This window comes from Atta colombica, unplaced genomic scaffold, assembly GCF_001594045.1.
Source record: "Atta colombica isolate Treedump-2 unplaced genomic scaffold, Acol1.0 scaffold81, whole genome shotgun sequence".
Classification (NCBI taxonomy): Eukaryota; Metazoa; Arthropoda; class Insecta; order Hymenoptera; family Formicidae; genus Atta; species Atta colombica.
The window spans coordinates 383,280-391,460 of NW_017259574.1; the positions used below are offsets into that span (position 1 = coordinate 383,280).

At 31.7% G+C, this 8,181-nt stretch overlaps 1 long non-coding RNA gene across 1 annotated transcript; it reads right to left on the minus strand.

The window, feature by feature from the left end:
- Positions 1–758: 758 nt before the first annotated feature.
- Positions 759–1,352, minus strand: LOC108692728. Its single transcript, XR_001932006.1, has 3 exons — positions 1,273–1,352; positions 1,051–1,099; positions 759–927 (listed from the first exon to the last, which is right to left on the minus strand). It is a non-coding gene; the product is annotated as an uncharacterized LOC108692728 (long non-coding RNA).
- Between the last annotated feature and the right edge of the window lie 6,829 nt (positions 1,353–8,181).

Consider the following 8,181-nt stretch of genomic DNA (forward strand, 5'->3'; position numbering starts at 1 on the left):
CAGAGAGTCGTACGACGCATCCACGGCGGATCCAGTGTGAATCCAGCAAGTGATAAATTCATGTTACTAAGCATTTTTTAATAAAATTAATTGATTTAAATGCAATTATTAAGTAAATCCATTTTAAAAATAAGAGTATTGATAAAATGCATAGAAATAAGTTAATATATTTTAAAAAATTTATATTAAAATTTATTTGTTACTAGTCCGTGTCACTTATCGCGCTATATGTAAGGCCGGGTTCACTCCTTAACGGAAAAACGGAAAGCAGAAAAGAGGAAACCAATTAGAATTCGCGGAAAAGCAGAAGCAGCAAACAAAATGTAACGTCTACTACTACTATTGCATATATGAGAGAAGCGACATCGATATCGCGATTTCTAATTGTTGTTACCTCTCTAATTAAAGCAGCCTTATATGTCTGCAGTGGAGAGCTGTTATACGTTTCCTTTCTACAGCTGAACTGGTACATACACATATCTAAAATAGAGAATAAATATTTAGTATTTGACAAAAGTGAGGAAAAAAATTTTAGAACAGTCCGGTAAGAAACCTATATTTCAATCGAAATATTAGTATAAAGAATAAAAAGATATATTTCAGTGTTTGTACACTTATTAGCTTAGGTTATAATATAAATATTATAAATAAACATATTATTATATAATAAATAAACATATAATTTGATTTATATTATTTTATTAATCACTTCGTAGAACATATCTCATTCTTCATTTGTTCAATATCAGAAAGCATCACATTTAATTTATTTAAGTTTGCATCGTGCTCGTGTTTCAGACAGATTGTGAAGCTTCATCAATTTGGACTCTCAGTTGATCGAAAATTGATTTATTATTTGTAGTATTACAAAGAGTTTTTGCATTGATCTCTCGAATTTTTTAAAGGTTGATTAAAGTCCTTTTTGCACTAAGAAAAATAGCTATGTCGGAAAAACTTAATAGAAAATATGATATTACTATTTTATAACAAATATACATATATATACATTTATAAATAAAATATGAAGTAATTAATGACAATTAAACTAACCTGATCTACGTAATCCTTTATTTTCATCTGTGTATTTGTGAAATACTTCCTGGCAAAATAGAAACATAATCATGTTACAAAAATATATAACGTTATTGCAACAATGCATTCAATAAAATTATAAAACTAATGTATACAATATGCCATTTACTTTTTTGTGTAACATTTTTAATTAATTATTTAACTATATTATTCAACAAGAAAACACTAAAACATTAATACTTATTCCTCATCCTGACAGAGTTCATGATTCTTTCAATAGAGTAAATAGTTTCATGAGAACTGATCAGCTGATTAACTGGAGCGGGCTAAATATGGCGGTGCTGAACATGTGTTAAAGATAGTAGTGGGAGATGAATGTCGCTTCTCTTATATATAGGATTCTATTACTGCGAGTTTCAATTGGTTTCCGCTTTTCCGCTTTCCGTTTTTTTATCGAGATGTAAACCCAGCCTAATAGACAAGAAAAGAAGCAAGGTTTGCGCAGTTCCTAGTTACCTAGTTAATTTCTGTACGGCAATATAATCCTCACTCAGATGACTTCTAGAAAGTAGAGCGAGCCTACTCTTCCAACTACCCAGCGACCTCTCATCGAGCGAGGAATCCGAATGCACCCCAGAATATAAAATCCGTCATCATCTATTAATCAGTGTCACATCCGCAATAACCTCATTTTTTTGTCCAATGATTATTTCCGAACAGACTCACTAACAGTACAGGCGGACATCTCTTGGAACATACCTGACACTTCTCACACGTATCAACGGTGGCACGATCAATAGAAGAGGGTCTTAGGGACGCCCACGAAAAAAAACTTAAGAGAAATCGTAGAGTAGTAGTGCGCGTCGTACAGAGACACACGCGAACTTCAGTCCCCTTTCACTATCTGGCAAAATCGCCCCTCTAATTTCTTTAAACGCTGTGTGCGAACGTAATACTAAGTCTGAACACGACTTTTTCGCATTTCAATTTCTAAATCAAAGAATTCCAATTCTAATTTTAAATCAAAAGCATTAATTCAATTTCTAAATCATAAATCCTAATTCGTAAGTTGTAATTTTTAATTAACTTAGAATTAAATCTGTCCTCGTGTAAAATTAGTAATTAAGGCATTAACTACGAATTATTATTAAATATACATTCAATTAATCTCATTTGAGTGTGCATTTCATGGACATCTTCATTCTCTTCGCTAATTCATCCTAATGCTAATAATAATATAACCGCTATCGAATATTAACAAAAGATGATTGCGTTATTGATGCAACTCGAATCAGCAGTCAAATTTGTCCAGGAAGCAGTAGAAGCTTTGGTACATCGATCACTCTCTTTTCTGCTGGCATTTTGGGAATACAGATCATCCATCCGAGTATCTCAAGGTAATAACATTTTTTTTCACTTCACTAATTGAAACTCGTCGTAAATGAAGAGCATGTGCCCTATACTTCCACATTCGCACACCTTTATCAACGCTTGACTCTTATACTCGTATTCATAGTCAGGCTTTATATTTAAAACTTTCTTAAATTTATCTTTAGATACTCTACGAATTATTTCATTGGCTGCTGAGCATTTATCTAAAGATAAATTTAAGGAAGCCTTAAATACAAGATCTGACTATAAATATAGGCAATAAACTGCGATTTTTGGGAAATATCTAGGGCTATGTTTCAAAACTTCTCCGAGGAAAATTTGACTTGAAATATATAGTACACATAACATATACTATAGCATATAAAGTAAAATCTTTCTCGAAGAAGTTTTGGAATGTACCCTAGATATATATATCTTTGAAATCGCAGAGATCAATCCTTATATCACGTAAGGTGTGTAGCGGTTGTTGCGTACCCATTTGTTTTATCAACATAAGGAGAATGGAATAATTAAATGCATTAAATGTTACATCTCGTTACCCATTCATGGAAAGGGAAATTATTCCGGAGTTTTACAACATTACGTCCATCTGGATTACTCCGAGCGGTTCGAGATTTGCCACGCGTGCTCTTTGATATTCGTTACACTTCGAAAGATTCTTAGTATATTTGGGAGGAACAGAACAACCGTGAAATGACTCAGAGTCAACAATGGACGTGTTCCTTTTTTACTGATAGTGCAACCATCATGACGCCACAACAGTGCACTGTCGCAGCCGTTCCAAACTTACTGTGTATTACCAGCACTACTATAATGTCATATTTTAGAACGATTTTGCAATAGATTGACAGTAGTGTAAACAGACATGGATAAACGTACTAAATTGTAAATAAATTTTGAATGAAAACAGCAACGATAATTCTTCCAAAGAAGATGAACTAATTATGGGATCATCAATTCAAGCAGTTTGATCTCGTGTTAAAAACTGAACAATTAATGAATACATACATTCAGTTGTGGAATTTAAGAATCATTTTCGAAAATGAATGTATGTGCATCTTCTGCAGTTAAATATAATGTATATATTTTTTTATTTCCTGGATCGAATATTTCGATGCTTCTTTAAATAAGCTTTCGTTGGCGACGCCACTGTACTGCCTTACCCCGAAAGCCGTAGTAGGCAATATGGTTATCATTTATGACGTCATTGAGGGAACTAGACACTGTCGCAGCACGCTAGAAATAGTGGAACAACTTTTCAGTACTGCCAGTACTGGCAGTGTATATCGGAACACATCCAATAATCGCTATATCTAGCGTTCGTATCTAGCCAATCGGCAAATTGGACAATATCAATCACAGCTTTTAATACCGGGAACCGCGAATTTTGTATCTCACTTATAGCCTTAAGTTAGATCGAAACTGAAGATTGGTCGTATCTCCCTGAGACGTAACATCAGCTATTTTTAATAATTTAATGAATCTCATGATTGGCTGCCAGTCAAGATGCTTAGTACCGGTCGCGCTTTTCTGAGTATCGATCATGTAAGGGTGGAGTCCAACGCGTAATCGCGTAACTAAGCGATCCGCTGTTGTGGTTTCGCGTTTTACTAATTATTGATTGATTACGCGGTTATGCGATACGCGATAAATATATCTCATGGGATTCCACTAACTTTTTCTCTAGAGCGAAAACGTGAAAAGTGAAAATTTTTATGTATGTACAGTCAAGTGAGTGTCAATTATGTCTTTTTCCTTAAGGTGAAAATGTAAAAAGTGAAAATTTTTTATATATATGCATACACACATAAAATTTTTCACTTTTTACGTTTTCACTCTAGAGAAAAAGTTACATGATCGATGATGTCCTGAATTAAAAGGTTACAAGACTTTTTTTTGATGGGTTTCGAAACACAACCTACCATCAAGCGATTGATTTTTATTGTCAATCCATAAATAAGAATCAATTACTCGATAAGCAAGCTGCGTTCCGAAATCCATCGAAAAAAAGTGTTGCAATCTTTTTGTCCCTGACCACGGTGTAAGAATAATAGGTGATTCCTCTTGTTCATTTTTGTCCAGAAAAACTGTGGCGAAATTGAGGCAATACAGACATGTAACATTAGAGAGCATAATGATCTGAAATCTAATGACCTTTAAAATCTCTTCAATCCATATCCGTTCAAGCGTTTCTTTTACGATTAAAATCTACAGCTTGTATTTTCTTCCACAATTTTCACGATTCTTCCTTATTATCCTATGATTGGTCAATCATGTGTATAAATAAATGTACTAATAAATAATAAAATTATTTATTATGTTGTCACTTACCTTAATCTTACTCCTGTCTCTTGAAATGCTTCGGGCAAAAATGTTTTATATATAATTATATATATTTATATTTTTTAAATGTATCCTTTATGATTGTTAGTTGCATAAACAGTCTTCTCTTCAATTTGTTCACCTTTCTAAAAGACATTATTGATAAAAGCAATAAAAAAATTTTAGTTATATTAAAAATAGTTTCGATCTCGTCAAAAAAATTAATGGTATGCCAAGAAAATTATCAAATTGTATCATTCGACCTCACTTCGATGTATTCGAACATTCCTAACGATCTAGCTTTAAAAAGTGTCTTGGAAAGATGGGACTCGATATGCAACATGATAATACCGTTCCACGAGTTTAAAATAGCAATTTCAATTATTCTAAAGTTTACTTTTTTTAAATTCAATAACGAAATTTATGAATATTCGGTCTGCCCTTGGGATCTCCTCTCTCTTCAATTCTAGCGGATTTGATGATACAAGATTTGGAATGTAGCATTTTTAAAACATTAACAATACACGTTCCACTCTATTATCGCTATGTTGATGACATCATCATTGCAGCTCCTAACGAGCATATTAATTTTGTACTCTTTTATATCCATTTGAATTTTTACAACTATTAACAACAAGATCAAGGCGTTGTCCAAAAGCAATTTTGAAAACATTAGGGAGGAAAAAAAAAGATATTGCCAACTCGAATTTCTCCAGGATTGTTAAAAAATATTTTACCATTCCGTTACCATTTCTATATAATCTCTAAAAAATTCAAATCTATTATAAGAAAATTCGATTTCAACATAGCTTATAAACCAATGAATTGTATGAACAATTTCATTAAAACAGGCAAAAACAAAATCAAAAAAGAAGAACATTCTAATGTTGTTTATAAAATTAATTATCATGATTGCAATTACTCTTATGTAGGACAGACAAAAAGAAAATTAAGGACGCGTTTAAAAGATACATAAATGATTTTAAAAATCTACTAATTCTTTGTCTCTCGTCACAAATTTGATCATACAATTGATTGGAAAAATGTTAGTATTCTCGATTCAAAACAATCTTATTATAAAAGGATGGTCTCCGAAATGATCCATATTATAAACGACAATTGCTTAAACAAACAAAGTGACACAGAAACACAGAACGCTTTCCTAAAATTTACTTACTAATCATCGGAAAAATCCTCTCTATCCACACATAGAACTATCCTCTCCATTAACATTCTTTTTTTCCTTCACTCTATATAAATACTGTTCCCGAGTGATGATCTTCCAAAAAATTTGTCAACAGTAGTTCTTATCATTTGTTCAAATTTTTCCTGGTTTTTTTAAATTGGAATACTCAAAGTTACATCTGCGAGGATTTGTGTTTAAAAAATACGTGTACGGTAAACGAGCTTTAATGTGAATTTATATTGACCTTCATAATTAATTAATCATTATATTATCAAAAATATTTTAATTATTAAAAAGCGTTTTTCTTTTTCTTAATTTTTTAAATAGAATCTGGAAATTCCGTATTCTCACAAATCATTCTTTGTTTCCATAAAAAAGGAATCATAAACGGAACATACTACATGGGCTGAAAAGTCCCGGGATTTTTCAATACGTGGCGTCACTAGAAAATGAACATGATTCATTTCAGAGATTCATCTGTCACTAGTTTATGTATGAATTTATGACATTTCGTTCATTCGTTTACAAGCTACAGTCGTTAAGTGGCGCTACTTTCGTCTTCGTTCTATACCATCACGATAACGTACCGTCACACACGTCCTTGAAAGCGATGGCCAAATTGGACCAATTACGATTCGAATTGGTTGCTCACCCACCATATTCTCCAGACTTGACCCTCAGCGACTATTATCTGTTCCCAAATCTCAAGCGGTGGCTCCAGGGAAAGAAATTCACATCGAATGAGGAAGTCATCGTGGAAGTCGAGGCGTATTTCGAAGGCTTGGACGTTTCGTACTACAGAAAGGGCATCGAAATGTTGGAAAATCACTACACCAAGTATATCGCCCTCGAAGGCAATTATGTTGAGGAATAAATATAATTTTGCCCAAAAAACACTTGTTTTCATTAAAAATCCCGGGACTTTTCAATCCATGTAGTATATTAATCGCCAGATGCGTTATTATAAAAAAATGTTTTTTTCTTTTTTTTTCCTTTTTTAATATATATTTTTGTAAATTTCATTCTCTGAACTTTCTTACTCAATTAATACGTATCACAAGTAATTAGAAAGAAAAAGAATTTGTTATTATTTTATTGACTTGCGAGAATTTTTTTAATATTTTGCATGCTTTTTCTTTGTCATCTTGATATTGTATTACACTTCTTTGAGACTGACGCGATTTTACGTTCTTAATTAAAAAACTTGTTTGTAATTCTTTATTGTCATCTGTAGGTACTGATGATCGTCAAATCTTGACCGAAACATCTATGTTTTCTTATATTGTATAATAAAATATAAAAAATATATTATTTTCGTTTTAACATCTGTCGTTATGGCTGTATGCTCCTTATTTATATTTATATTATTTATATTTATATTATTGAGCCACCTTCAAATATTTAAATTACACTTTTATTCATGAATCCATAAATAAGAACCAATCGCTCGATAAGTAGGCTGCATTCTGAAATCTATCAAAAAAAATGTTGCAATCTTTCTGTTACCGACTGCATGCACATACATACATAGGCCTAGTTTCGTCCGAAACGAATCAACTAGTCGAACATTCTCTTGTCATTCGACTGTAGGGGAATGTTCGACTGCAGCTAGTTGGTTCTTGCATTCTGACCCGGATTGAACCCTCGATATAAACTAGATCATATTATATATTAGGCGTAGTAAAAAGAAATCCATTATTTTTCCATTCAATTTCATGCAAAAATAATGGATTTCTTTTTACTATACCTAATAGAAAGCGTTGTAATGGTTGTAAAGTGAAGAGCACAGACTCTTGCATAACGCATAATACATAAAGTATAAGAAATTCAACCAATCAAAGTTCTTTATTTCATGAAAAGAAAGAAAATGAAGAACTTTAATTGGTATATTTTCTCTCTACATATATGTTATGCGCAAAAATTTGTGCTCCCTCCTTAACCATGTGCCATATGCCCTGGTAAAAATTTTTCTCATAATTTTTATACGAATTGGAAACATTTTTCAGGAATATTCAGAAATATTCGGAAAGTTTATATCTTCTCTCATTTTTATATATCTCTCTCAATTTTTCATATAATTCTGAAATATTCTGAAATTTCTTATTCCATAATTTTTTAAAAAATATTTTTTAATTTTCTAGATTTTATAACATTTCATCAGAAATTATATTTAAAAAAAATCTTAAAAATCTTACAATATTTCATAATTTTTTATTACAATATTATTTAATTTATTACAATATTATTTA